General features: G+C 48.0%; 5 non-coding genes across 5 annotated transcripts; all 5 read right to left on the bottom strand.

The window, feature by feature from the left end:
• Positions 1 to 738: 738 nt before the first annotated feature.
• On the bottom strand, positions 739 to 811 carry TRNAT-GGU (transfer RNA threonine (anticodon GGU)). The gene has a single exon. It is a non-coding gene; the product is annotated as a tRNA-Thr (tRNA).
• A 660-nt stretch (positions 812 to 1,471) lies between these two features.
• TRNAT-GGU (transfer RNA threonine (anticodon GGU)) lies at positions 1,472 to 1,544 on the bottom strand. Its single transcript has one exon. It is a non-coding gene; the product is annotated as a tRNA-Thr (tRNA).
• An 807-nt stretch (positions 1,545 to 2,351) lies between these two features.
• On the bottom strand, positions 2,352 to 2,424 carry TRNAT-GGU (transfer RNA threonine (anticodon GGU)). Its single transcript has one exon. It is a non-coding gene; the product is annotated as a tRNA-Thr (tRNA).
• Positions 2,425 to 3,820: 1,396 nt separating this feature from the next.
• On the bottom strand, positions 3,821 to 3,893 carry TRNAT-GGU (transfer RNA threonine (anticodon GGU)). The gene has a single exon. It is a non-coding gene; the product is annotated as a tRNA-Thr (tRNA).
• A 74-nt stretch (positions 3,894 to 3,967) lies between these two features.
• On the bottom strand, positions 3,968 to 4,040 carry TRNAT-GGU (transfer RNA threonine (anticodon GGU)). The gene has a single exon. It is a non-coding gene; the product is annotated as a tRNA-Thr (tRNA).
• Between the last annotated feature and the right edge of the window lie 10,900 nt (positions 4,041 to 14,940).

Here is a 14,940-nt window from a genome sequence, read left to right on the forward strand (position 1 = left end):
AACACCTCTCCTGGATGGGCTCGAAACACCAAGCTTTCGGTTAACAGCTGAACGCGCAAACCATTGCGCCACGGAAGCCCAAAAATTAAATGTTCGTCAGGTAATGTGGAAAAACTCTGACTTTTTACGTCACATCTTAGACCTCACAAAACCGCTCCAAGATGTGCGCGAACCACCAACCTTTCGGTTAACTGCTGAACGCGCTAACCATTGCGCCACGGAAGCCCAAAAATTAAATGGTCGTCAGGTATTGTGGAAAAACTCTGACTTTTTACGTCACATCTAAGACCTCACAACACCGCTCCCGGATGGGCTCGAACCACCAACCTTTCGGTTAACAGCTAAACGCGCTAACCATTGCACCACGGAAGCCCAAAAATTAAATGTTCGTCAGGTATTGTGGAAAAACTCTGACTTTTTACGTCACATCTGAGACCTCACAACACCTCTCCGGGTGGGCTCGAACCACCAACCTTTTGAATAACAGCTGAGCGCGCTAACCATTGAGCCACGGAAGCTCAGAACTTAAATGGTTGTCAGCTATTGTGGAAAAGTTATGACTTTTCACGCTACAACTGAGACCCCATTACACCTCTCCCGGGTGGGCTCGAACCACCAACCTTTCGGTTAACAGGTAAACGCGCTAACAATTGCACCACGGAAGCCCAAAAATTAAATGGTCGTCAGGTATTGTGGAAAAACTCTGATTTTTACGTCACATCTGAGACTTCACAACACCTCTCCCGGGTGGGCTCGAACCACCAACCTTTCGGTTACCAGCTGAACGCGCTAACCATTGCGCTACGGAAGCCCAAAAATTAAACGTTCGTCAGGTATTGTGGAAAAACTCTGACTTTTTACGTCACATCTTAGACCTCACAAAACCGCTCCAAGATGTGCGCGAACCACCAACCTTTCGGTTAACTGCTGAACGCGCTAACCATTGCGCCACGGAAGCCCAAAAATTAAATGGTCGTCAGGTATTGTGGAAAAACTCTGACTTTTTACGTCACATCTAAGACCTCACAACACCGCTCCCGGATGGGCTCGAACCACCAACCTTTCGGTTAACAGCTAAACGCGCTAACCATTGCACCACGGAAGCCCAAAAATTAAATGTTCGTCAGGTATTGTGGAAAAACTCTGACTTTTTACGTCACATCTGAGACCTCACAACACCTCTCCGGGTGGGCTCGAACCACCAACCTTTTGAATAACAGCTGAGCGCGCTAACCATTGAGCCACGGAAGCTCAGAACTTAAATGGTTGTCAGCTATTGTGGAAAAGTTATGACTTTTCACGCTACAACTGAGACCCCATTACACCTCTCCCGGGTGGGCTCGAACCACCAACCTTTCGGTTAACAGGTAAACGCGCTAACAATTGCACCACGGAAGCCCAAAAATTAAATGGTCGTCAGGTATTGTGGAAAAACTCTGATTTTTACGTCACATCTGAGACTTCACAACACCTCTCCCGGGTGGGCTCGAACCACCAACCTTTCGGTTACCAGCTGAACGCGCTAACCATTGCGCTACGGAAGCCCAAAAATTAAACGTTCGTCAGGTATTGTGGAAAAACTCTGACTTTTTACGTCACATCTGAGACCTCACAACACAGTTCCTGGTTAGGCTCGAACCACCAACCTTTCGGTTAACAGCTGAGCGCGCTAACCATTGAGCCACGGAAGCTCAGAAATTAACTGGTTGTCAGCTATTGTGGAAAAGTTATGACTTTTCACGCTACAACTGAGACCCCATTACACCTCTCCCGGGTGGGCTCGAACCACCAACCTTTCGGTTAACAGGTAAACGCGCTAACAATTGCCCCACGGAAGCCCAAAAATTAAATGTTCGTCAGGTATTGTGGAAAAACTCTGACATTTTACGTTACATCTGAGACCTCACAAAACCGCTCCCGGATAGGCTTGAACCACCAACCTTTCGGTTAACAGCTAAACGCGCTAACCATTGCACCACGGAAGCCCAAAAATTAAATGTTCGTCAGGTATTGTGGAAAAACTCTGACTTTTTACGTCACATCTGAGACCTCACAACACCTCTCCGGGTGGGCTCGAACCACCAACCTTTTGAATAACAGCTGAGCGCGCTAACCATTGAGCCACGGAAGCTCAGAACTTAAATGGTTGTCAGCTATTGTGGAAAAGTTATGACTTTTCACGCTACAACTGAGACCCCATTACACCTCTCCCGGGTGGGCTCGAACCACCAACCTTTCGGTTAACAGGTAAACGCGCTAACCATTGCACCACGGAAGCCCAAAAATTAAATGGTCGTCAGGTATTGTGGAAAAACTCTGATTTTTACGTCACATCTGAGACTTCACAACACCTCTCCCGGGTGGGCTCGAACCACCAACCTTTCGGTTACCAGCTGAACGCGCTAACCATTGCGCTACGGAAGCCCAAAAATTAAACGTTCGTCAGGTATTGTGGAAAAACTCTGACTTTTTACGTCACATCTGAGACCTCACAACACAGTTCCTGGTTAGGCTCGAACCACCAACCTTTCGGTTAACAGCTGAGCGCGCTAACCATTGAGCCACGGAAGCTCAGAAATTAAATGGTTGTCAGCTATTGTGGAAAAGTTATGACTTTTCACGCTACAACTGAGACCCCATTACACCTCTCCCGGGTGGGCTCGAACCACCAACCTTTCGGTTAACAGGTAAACGCGCTAACAATTGCCCCACGGAAGCCCAAAAATTAAATGTTCGTCAGGTATTGTGGAAAAACTCTGACATTTTACGTTACATCTGAGACCTCACAAAACCGCTCCCGGATAGGCTTGAACCACCAACCTATTAGTTAACAGCCGAGCGCGCTAACCATTGCGCCACAGAAGCCCAAAAATTAAATGGTCGTCAGTTATTGTGGAAAAACTTTGGCTTGCTACGTTACATTTGAGATCCCACAAAACCGCTCCCGGGTGTGCTCGAACCACCAACATATTGGTTAACAGCCGAACGCGCTAACCATTGAGCCGCAGAAGCTCAGAAATTTAATGGTTGTTACGTATTGTGGAAAAGTTTTGACTTTTTACGCTACATCTGAGACCCCACAACACCTCTCCTGGATGGGCTCGAAACACCAAGCTTTCGGTTAACAGCTGAACGCGCAAACCATTGCGCCACGGAAGCCCAAAAATTAAATGTTCGTCAGGTAATGTGGAAAAACTCTGACTTTTTACGTCACATCTTAGACCTCACAAAACCGCTCCAAGATGTGCGCGAACCACCAACCTTTCGGTTAACTGCTGAACGCGCTAACCATTGCGCCACGGAAGCCCAAAAATTAAATGGTCGTCAGGTATTGTGGAAAAACTCTGACTTTTTACGTCACATCTAAGACCTCACAACACCGCTCCCGGATGGGCTCGAACCCCCAATCTTTCGGTTAACAGCTAAACGCGCTAACCATTGCACCACGGAAGCCCAAAAATTAAATGTTCGTCAGGTATTGTGGAAAAACTCTGACTTTTTACGTCACATCTGAGACCTCACAACACCTCTCCGGGTGGGCTCGAACCACCAACCTTTTGAATAACAGCTGAGCGCGCTAACCATTGAGCCACGGAAGCTCAGAACTTAAATGGTTGTCAGCTATTGTGGAAAAGTTATGACTTTTCACGCTACAACTGAGACCCCATTACACCTCTCCCGGGTGGGCTCGAACCACCAACCTTTCGGTTAACAGGTAAACGCGCTAACAATTGCACCACGGAAGCCCAAAAATTAAATGTTCGTCAGGTATTGTGGAAAAACTCTGACATTTTACGTCACATCTGAGACCTCACAACACAGCTCCCGGATGGGCTCGAACCACCAACCTTTCGGTTACCAGCTGAACGCGCTAACCATTGGGCCACGGAAGCTCAGAAATTAAATGTTTGTCAGGTATTGTGGAAAAGTTATGACTTTTCACGCTACATCCGAGACTTCACAACACCTCTCCCGGGTGGGCTCGAACCACCAACCTTCCGGTTACCAGCTGAACGCGCTAACCATTGCGCCACGGAAGCCCAAAAATTAAATGTTCGTCAGGTATTCAGGAAAAACTTTGACTATTTACGTTACATCTGAGACCCCACAACATCTCTCCCGGGTGGGCTCGAACCACCAACCTTTCGGTTAACAGCTGAACGCGCTAACCATTGCGCTACGGAAGCCTAAAAATTGAATGTTAGTCAGGTATTGTGGAAAAACTCTGACATTTTACGTTACATCTGAGACCTCACAACACCGCTCCCGGATAGGCTCGAACCAACAACCTATTGGTTAACAGCCGAACGCGCTAACCATTGAGAAACGGAAGCTCAGAAATTAAAAGGTTGTCAGGTATTGTGGAAAAGTTATGAGTTTTCACGCTACATCTGAGACCCCACAACACCTCTTCTGGGTGGGCTCGAACCACCAACCTTTCGGTTAACAGCTGAACACGCTAACCATTGCGTCACGGAATCTCAGAAATTAAATGTTCGTCAGGTATTGTGGAAAAACTTTGGCTTTTTACGTTACATCTGAGACCCCACAACACCTCTCCCGGGTGGGCTCGAACCACCAACCTTTCGGTTAACAGCCGAACGCGCTAACCATTGAGCCGCGGAAGCTCAGAAATTAAATGTTTGTCAGGTATTGTGGAAAAGTTATGACTTTTCACGCTACATCTGAGACTTCACAACACCTCTAATGGAGGGGCTCGAACCACCAACCTTTCGGTTACCAGCTGAACGCGCTAACCATCGCGCCACGGAAGCCCAAGAATTAAATGTTCGTCAGGTAATGTGGAAAAACTCTGACTTTTTACGTCACATCTGAGACCTCACAAAACCGCTCCAAGATGTGCGCGAACCACCAACCTTTCGGTTAACTGCTGAACGCGCTAACCATTGCGCCACGGAAGCCCAAAAATTAAATGGTCGTCAGGTATTGTGGAAAAGCTCTGACTTTTTAAGACACATCTGAGACCTCACAACACCGCTCCCGGATGGGCTCGAACCACCAACCTTTCGGTTAACAGACGAACGCGCTAACCATTGCGCCACGGAAGCCCAAAAATTAAATGTTCGTCAGGTATTGTGGAAAAAATCTGACTTTTTACGTTACATCTGAGACCTCACAACACCGCTCCCGGATGGGCTCGAACCACCAACCTTTCGGTTAACAGCCGAACGCGCTAACCATTGCGCCAAGGAAGCCGAAAAATTAAATGGTTGTCAGGTATTGTGGAAAAGTTATGACTTTTCACGCTACATCTGAGACCCCACAACATCTCTCCCGGGTGGGCTCGAACCACCAACCTTTCGGTTAACAGCTGAACGCGCTAACCATTGCACTACGGAAGCCTAAAAATTGAATGTTAGTCAGGTATTGTGGAAAAACTCTGACATTTTACGTTACATCTGAGACCTCACAACACCGCTCCCGGATAGGCTCGAACCAACAACCTATTGGTTAACAGCCGAACGCGCTAACCATTGAGAAACGGAAGCTCAGAAATTAAAAGGTTGTCAGGTATTGTGGAAAAGTTATGACTTTTCACGCTACATCTGAGACCCCACAACACCTCTTCTGGGTGGGCTCGAACCACCAACCTTTCGGTTAACAGCTGAACACGCTAACCATTGCGTCACGGAATCTCAGAAATTAAATGTTCGTCAGGTATTGTGGAAAAACTTTGGCTTTTTACGTTACATCTGAGACCCCACAACACCTCTCCCGGGTGGGCTCGAACCACCAACCTTTCGGTTAACAGCCGAACGCGCTAACCATTGAGCCGCGGAAGCTCAGAAATTAAATGTTTGTCAGGTATTGTGGAAAAGTTATGACTTTTCTCGTTACATCTGAGACCCCACAACACCTCTTCCGGGTGGGCTCGAACCACCAACCTTTCGGTTAACAGCTGAACGCGCTAACCATTGCGCTACGGAAGCCCAAAAATTGAATGTTAGTCAGGTATTGTGGAGAAACTCTGACATTTTACGTTACATCTGAGACCTCACAACACCGCTCCCGGATAGGCTCGAACCACCAACCTATTGGTTAACAGCCGAACGCGCTAACCATTGAGCCACGGAAGCTCAGAAAGTAAATGGTTGTCAGGTATTGTGGAAAAGTTATGACTTTTTACGCTACTTCTGAGACCACACAACACCTCTCCCGGGTGGGCTCGAACCACCAACCTTTCGGTTAACAGCCGAACGCGCTAACCATTGAGCCACGGAAGCTCGGAACTTAAATGGTTGTAAGGTATTGTGGAAAAGTTATGACTTTTCTCGTTACATCTGAGACCCCACAACACCTCTTCCGGGTGGGCTCGAACCACCAACCTTTCGGTTAACAGCTGAACGCGCTAACCATTGCGCTACGGAAGCCCATAAATGAAACGTTCGTCAGGTATTGTGGAAAAACTCTGACTTTTCACGCTACATCTGAGACCACACAACACCTCTCCCGGGTGGGCTCGAACCACCAACCTTTCGGTTAACAGCCGAACGCGCTAGCCATTGACCCACGGAAGCTCGGAAGTTAAATGGTTGTCAGGTATTGTGGAAAAGTTATGACTTTTCACGCTACATCTGAGACCCCAGAACACCTCTCCTGGGTGGGCCCGAACCACCAACCTTTCGGTTAACAGCCGAACGCGCAAACCATTGCGCCACGGAAGCCCAAAAATTAAATGGTCGTCAGGTATTGTGGAATAACTCCGACTTTTTACGTCACATCTGAGACCTCACAACACTGCTCCCGGGTGGGCTCGAACCACCAACCTTTTGAATAACAGCTGAGCGCGCTAACCATTGCGCCACGGAATCTCAGAAATTAAATGTTTGTCAGGTATTGTGTAAATGTTATGACTTTTCACGCTACACCTGAGACCACACAACACCTCTCCCGGGTGGGCTCGAACCACCAACCTTTCGGTTAACAGCCGAACGCGCTAACCATTGAGCCACGGAAGCTCGGAACTTAAATGGTTGTAAGGTATTGTGGAAAAGTTATGACTTTTCTCGCTACATCTGAGACCCCACAACACCTCTTCCGGGTGGGATCGAACCACCAACCTTTCGGTTAACAGCTGAACGCGCTAACCATTGCGCTACGGAAGCCCATAAATGAAACGTTCGTCAGGTATTGTGGAAAAACTCTGACTTTTCACGCTACATCTGAGACCACGCAACACCTCTCCCGGGTGGGCTCGAACCACCAACCTTTCGGTTAACAGCCGAACGCGCTAACCATTGACCCACGGAAGCTCGGAAATTAAATGGTTGTCAGGTATTGTGGAAAAGTTATGACTTTTCACGTTACATCTGAGACCCCACAACACCTCTCCTGGGTGGGCCCGACTCACCAACCTTTCGGTTAACAGCCGAACGCGCAAACCATTGCGCCAAGGAAGCCCAAAAATTAAATGGTCGTCAGGTATTGTGGAATAACGCCGACTTTTTACGTCACATCTGAGAACTCACAACACTGCTCCCGGGTGGGCTCGAACCACCAACCTTTTGAATAACAGCTGAGCGCGCTAACCATTGCGCCACGGAATCTCAGAAATTAAGTGTTTGTCAGGTATTGTGGAAATGTTATGACTTTTCACGCTACACCTGAGACCACACAACACCTCTCCCGGGTGGGCTCGAACCACCAACCTTTCGGTTAACAGCCGAACGCGCTAACCATTGAGCCACGGAAGCTCGGAACTTAAATGGTTGTAAGGTATTGTGGAAAAGTTATGACTTTTCTCGCTACATCTGAGACCACACAACACCTCTCCCTGGTGGGCTCGAACCACCAATCTTTCGGTTAACAGCCGAACGCGCTGACCATTGCGCCACGGAAGGCCAAAAATTAAATGGTCGTCAGGTATTGTGGAAAAACTTTGGCTTTTTACGTTACATTTGAGATCCCACAAAACCGCTCCCGGGTGGGTTCGAACCACCAACCTATTGGTTAACAGCCGAACGCGCTAACCATTGAGCCACGGAAGCTCAGAAATTAAATGGTTGTCAGCTATTGTGGAAAAGTTATGACTTTTCACGCTACATCTGAGACCCCATTACACCTGTCCCGGGTGGGCTCGAACCACCAACATTTCGGTTAACAGGTGAACGCGCTAACCATTGCGCCACGGAAGCCCAAAAATTAAATGTTCGTCAGGTATTGTGGAAAAACTCTGACATTTTACGTCACATCTGAGACCTCACAACACAGTTCCTGGTTGGGCTCGAACCACCAACCTTTCGGTTAACAGCCGAACGCGCTAACCATTGCGCCACGGAAGCCCAAAAATTAAATGGTCGTCAGGTATTGTGGAAAAACTCTGACTTTTTACGTCACATCTGAGACCTCACAACACCGGTCCCGGATGGTCTCGAACCACCAACCTTTCGGTTAACAGCTGAACGCGCTAACCATTGCACCACGGAAGCCCAAAAATTAAATGTTCGTCAGGTATTGTGGAAAAACTCTGACTTTTTACGTCACATCTGAGACCACACAACACCTCTCCCGGGTGGGCTCGAACCACCAACCTTTCGGTTAACAGCCGAACGCGCTAACCATTGACCCACGGAAGCTCGGAAATTAAATGGTTGTCAGGTATTGTGGAAAAGTTATGACTTTTCACGCTACATCTGAGACCCCACAACACCTCTCCTGGGTGGGCCCGAACCACCAACCTTTCGGTTAACAGCCGAACGCGCAAACCATTGCGCCACGGAAGCCCAAAAATTAAATGGTCGTCAGGTATTTTGGAATAACGCCGACTTTTTACGTCACATCTGAGAACTCACAACACTGCTCCCGGGTGGGCTCGAACCACCAACCTTTCGGTTAACAGCTGAACGCGCTAACCATTGCGCTACGGAAGCCCATAAATGAAACGTTCGTCAGGTATTGTGGAAAAACTCTGTCTTTTCACGCTACATCTGAGACCACACAACACCTCTCCCGGGTGGGCTCGAACCACCAACATTTCGGTTAACAGCCGAACGCGCTAACCATTGACCCACGGAAGCTCGGAAATTAAATGGTTGTCAGGTATTGTGGAAAAGTTATGACTTTTCACGCTACATCTGAGACCCCACAACACCTCTCCTGGGTGGGCCCGAACCACCAACCTTTCGGTTAACAGCCGAACGCGCAAACCATTGCGCCACGGAAGCCCAAAAATTAAATGGTCGTCAGGTATTGTGGAATAACGCCGACTTTTTACGTCACATCTGAGAACTCACAACACTGCTCCCGGGTGGGCTCGAACCACCAACCTTTTGAATAGCAGCTGAGCGCGCTAACCATTGCGCCACGGAATCTCAGAAATTAAATGTTTGTCAGGTATTGTGGAAATGTTATGACTTTTCACGCTACACCTGAGACCACACAACACCTCTCCCGGGTGGGCTCGAACCACCAACCTTTCGGTTAACAGCCGAACGCGCTAACCATTGAGCCACGGAAGCTCGGAACTTAAATGGTTGTAAAGCTTTGTCCACATTGAGCTCGCGCTCGCGTGTTCGCGCCTTAGTTTATTCGCATCTTCGTAACCGTACATGAAAAATATTTGCCCTACTGTTCAGATACACGCAAATATTTTGCTTTTCCTATTCTGAGAGCCAATGAAATTTGAGAAATCATTGCGCCATCTACGTTCACCATATTTATTAATAGTGACTCGACTGAGCTGCACGCTGCTTCCACCATTGTGAAAAAGTGATAAAAACAAAACTAATCGCCACCCTCCACACCCCACCCGTACTCTCGTCTATGATTGGTGCTTATCTCGCGAAGGCGCGAAATTCTTGGCCTAGTCGCAAGAAATTTGCATCTTTGCGATATGAGGACGCAAAGTAACGAAAACCCAATTTGGACAGCAGAGCGATATTGCAAACAAGCGCAGCGAAGATGCGAACGCGCAAAATGTGTCAGTCTGGACAGGCCTTAAGGTATTGTGGAAAAGTTATGACTTTTCTCGCTACATCTGAGACCCCACAACATCTCTCCCGGGTGGGCTCGAACCACCAACCTTTCGGTTAACAGCTGAACGCGCTAACCATTGCGCTACGAAAGCCCATAAATGAAACGTTCGTCAGGTATTGTGGAAAAACTCTGACTTTTCACGCTACATCAGAGACCACACAACACCTCTCCCGGGTGGGCTCGAACCACCAACCTTTCTGTTAACAGCCGAACGCGCTAACCATTGACCCTCGGAAGCTCGGAAATTAAATGGTTGTCAGGTATTGTGGAAAAGTTATGACTTTTCACGCTACATCTGAGACCCCACAACACCTCTCCTGGGTGGGCCCGAACCACCAACCTTTCGGTTATCAGCCGAACGCGCAAACCATTGCGCCACGGAAGCCCAAAAATTAAATGGTCGTCAGGTATTTTGGAATAACGCCGACTTTTTACGTCACATCTGAGACCTCACAACACTGCTCCCGGGTGGGCTCGAACCACCAACCTTTTGAATAACAGCTGAGCGCGCTAACCATTGCGCCACGGAATCTCAGAAATTAAATGTTTGTCAGGTATTGTGGAAATGTTATGACTTTTCACGCTACACCTGAGACCACACAACACCTCTCCCGGGTGGGCTCGAACCACCAACCTTTCGGTTAACAGCCGAACGCGCTAACCATTGAGCCACGGAAGCTCGGAACTTAAATGGTTGTAAGGTATTGTGGAAAAGTTATGACTTTTCTCGCTACATCTGAGATCACACAACACCTCTCCCTGGTGGGCTCGAACCACCAACCTTTCGGTTAACAGCCGAATGCGCTGACCATTGCGCCACGGAAGGCCAAAAATTAAATGGTCGTCAGGTATTGTGGAAAAACTTTGGCTTTTTACGTTACATTTGAGATCCCACAAAACCGCTCCCGGGTGGGTTCGAACCACCAACCTATTGGTTAACAGCCGAACGCGCTAACCATTGAGCCACGGAAGCTCAGAAATTAAATGGTTGTCAGCTATTGTGGAAAAGTTATGACTTTTCACGCTACATCTGAGACCCCATTACACCTGTCCCGGGTGGGCTCGAACCACCAACATTTCGGTTAACAGGTGAGCGCGCTAACCATTGCGCCACGGAAGCCCAAAAATTAAATGTTCGTCAGGTATTGTGGAAAAACTCTGACATTTTACGTCACATCTGAGACCTCGCAACACAGCTCCCGGATGGCCTCAAACCACCAACCTTTCGGTTAACAGCTGAACGCGCTAACCATTGCGCTACGGAAGCCCAAAAATTAAACGTTCGTCAGGTATTGTGGAAAAACTCTGACTTTTTACGTCACATCTGAGACCTCACAACACAGTTCCTAGTTGGGCTCGAACCACCAACCTTTCGGTTAACAGCCGAACGCGCTAACCATTGCGCCACGGAAGCCCAAAAATTAAATGTTCGTCAGGTATTCTGGAAAAATTCTGACATTTTACGTTACATCTGAGACCTCACAACACCGCTCCCGGATAGGCTCGAACCACCAACCTATTGGTTAACTGCTGAACGCGCTAACCATTGCGCCACGGAAGCCCAAAAATTAAATGGTCGTCAGGTATTGTGGAAAAACTTTGACTTGTCACGCTACATCTGAGACCCCACAACACCTCTCCGGGTGGGCTCGAACCACCAACCTTTCGCTTAACAGCAGTACGCCCTAACCATTGCGCCACGGAAGCCCAAAAATTAAATGTTCGTCAGGTATTGTGGAAAAACTCTGACTTTTTACGTCACATCTGAGACCTCACAAAACCGCTCCAAGATGGGCGCGAACCACCAACCTTTCGGTTACCAGCTGAACGCGCTAACCATTGGGCCACGGAAGCTCAGAAATTAAATGTTTGTCAGGTATTGTGGAAAAGTTATGACTTTTTACGTTACATCTGAGACCCCACAACATCTCTTCCGGGTGGGCTCGAACCACCAACCTTTCGGTTAACAGCTGAACGCGCTAACCATTGCGCTACGGAAGCCCAAAAATTGAATGTTAGTCAGGTATTGTGGAAAAACTCTGACATTTTACGTTACATCTGAGACCTCACAACACCGCTCCCGGATAGGCTCGAACCACCAACCTATTGGTTAACAGCCGAACGCGCTAACCATTGAGCCACGGAAGCTCAGAAATTAAATGGTTGTCAGGTATTCTGGAAAAGTTATGACTTTTTACGCTACATCTGAGACCCCACAACACCTCTTCTGGGTGGGCTCGAACCACCAACCTTTCGGTTAACAGCTTAACGCGCTAACCATTGCGCCACGGAAGCCCAAAAATTAAATGTTCTTCAGGTATTCTGGAAAAACTTTGACTTTTTACGTTACATCTGAGACCCCACAACATCTCTCCCGGGTGGGCTCGAAACACCAACCTTTCGGTTAACAGCTGAACGCGCTAACCATTGCGCAACGGAAGCCCAAAAATTGAATGTTAGTCAGGTATTGTGGAAAAACTCTGACATTTTACGTTACATCTGAGACCTCACAACACCGCTCCCGGATAGGCTCGAACCAACAACCTATTGGTTAACAGGTGAACGCGCTAACAATTGCGCCACGGAAGCCCAAAAATTAAATGTTCGTCAGGTGTTGTGGAAAAACTCTGACTTTTTACGTCACATCTGAGACCTCACAAAACCGCTCCAAGATGTGCGCGAACCACCAACCTTTCGGTTGACTGCTGAACGTGCTAACCATTGCGCCACGGAAGCCCAAAAATTAAATGGTCGTCAGGTATTGTGGAAAAGCTCTGACATTTTACGACACATCTGAGACCTCACAACACCGCTCCCGGATGGGCTCGAACCACCAACCTTTCGGTTAACAGCCGAACGCGCTAACCATTGCGCCACGGAAGCCCAAAAATTAAATGTTCTTCAGGTATTCTGGAAAAACTTTGACTTTTTACGTTACATCTGAGACCCCTCAACATCTCTCCCGGGTGGGCTCGAACCACCAACCTTTCGGTTAACAGCTGAACGCACTAACCATTGCGCTACGAAAGCCCAAAAATTGAATGTTAGTCAGGTATTCTGGAAAAACTTTGACTTTTTACGTTACATCTGAGACCCCACAACATCTCTCCCGGGTGGGCTCGAACCACCAACCTTTCGGTTAACAGGTGAACGCGCTAACAATGGCGCCACGGAAGCCCAAAAATTAAATGTTCGTCAGGTAATGTGGAAAAACTCTGACTTTTACGTCACATCTGAGACCTCACAAAACCGCTCCAAGATGTGCGCGAACCACCAACCTTTCGGTTAACTGCTGAACGCGCTAACCATTGCGCCACGGAAGCCCAAAAATTAAATGGTCGTCAGGTATTGTGGAAAAGCTCTGACTTTTTACGACACATCTGAGACCTCACAACACCGCTACCGGATGGGCTCGAACCACCAACCTTTCGGTTAACAGCCGAACGCGCTAACCATTGCGCCACGGAAGCCCAAAAATTAAATGTTCGTCAGGTATTGTGGAAAAAATCTGACTTTTTACGTCACATCTGAGACCCCTCAACATCTCTCCCGGGTGGGCTCGAACCACCAACCTTTCGGTTAACAGCTGAACGCACTAACCATTGCGCTACGGAAGCCCAAAAATTGAATGTTAGTCAGGTATTCTGGAAAAACTTTGACTTTTTACGTTACATCTGAGACCCCACAACATCTCTCCCGGGTGGGCTCGAACCACCAACCTTTCGGTTAACAGGTGAACGCGCTAACAATTGCGCCACGGAAGCCCAAAAATTAAATGTTCGTCAGGTAATGTGGAAAAACTCTGACTTTTTACGTCACATCTGAGACCTCACAAAACCGCTCCAAGATGTGCGCGAACCACCAACCTTTCGGTTAACTGCTGAACGCGCTAACCATTGCGCCACGGAAGCCCAAAAATTAAATGGTCGTCAGGTATTGTGGAAAAGCTCTGACTTTTTACGACACATCTGAGACCTCACAACACCGCTCCCGGATGGGCTCGAACCACCAACCTTTCGGTTAACAGCCGAACGCGCTAACCATTGAGCCGCGGAAGCTCAGAAATTAAATGGTCGTCAGGTATTGTTGAAAAACTTTGACTTTTCACGCTACATCTGAGACTTCACAACACCTCTCCGGGTGGGCTCGAACCACCAACCTTTCGGTTAACAGCCGAACGCGCTAACCATTGAGCCGCGGAAGCTCAGAAATTAAATGTTTGTCAGGTATTGTGGAAAAGTTATGACTTTTCACGCTACATCTGAGACTTCACAACACCTCTCCTGGGTGGGCTCGAACCACCAACCTTTCGGTTACCAGCTGAACGCGCTAACCATCGCGCTACGGAAGCCCAAAAATTAAATGTTCGTCAGGTATTCTGGAAAAACTTTGACTTTTTACGTTACATCTGAGACCCCACAACATCTCTCCCGGGTGGGCTGGAACCACCAACCTTTCGGTTAACAGGTGATCGCGCTAACAATTGCGCCACGGAAGCCCAAAAATTAAATGTTCGTCAGGTAATGTGGAAAAACTCTGACTTTTACGTCACATCTGAGACCTCACAAAACCGCTCCAAGATGTGCGCGAACCACCAACCTTTCGGTTAACTGCTGAACGCGCTAACCATTGCGCCACGGAAGCCCAAAAATTAAATGGTCGTCAGGTATTGTGGAAAAGCTCTGACTTTTTACGACACATCTGAGACCTCACAACACCGCTCCCGGATGGGCTCGAACCACCAACCTTTCGGTTAACAGCCGAACGCGCTAACCATTGCGCCACGGAAGCCCAAAAATTAAATGTTCGTCAGGTATTGTGGAAAAAATCTGACTTTTTACGTCACATCTGAGACCCCTCAACATCTCTCCCGGGTGGGCTCGAACCACCAACCTTTCGGTTAACAGCTGAACGCACTAACCATTGCGCTACGGAAGCCCAAAA

The sequence above is a fragment of the Phalangium opilio genome, unplaced genomic scaffold (assembly GCF_054372755.1).
Source record: "Phalangium opilio isolate 3A_F unplaced genomic scaffold, DU_Popi_V2 ptg000209l_1, whole genome shotgun sequence".
Classification (NCBI taxonomy): domain Eukaryota; kingdom Metazoa; phylum Arthropoda; class Arachnida; order Opiliones; family Phalangiidae; genus Phalangium; species Phalangium opilio.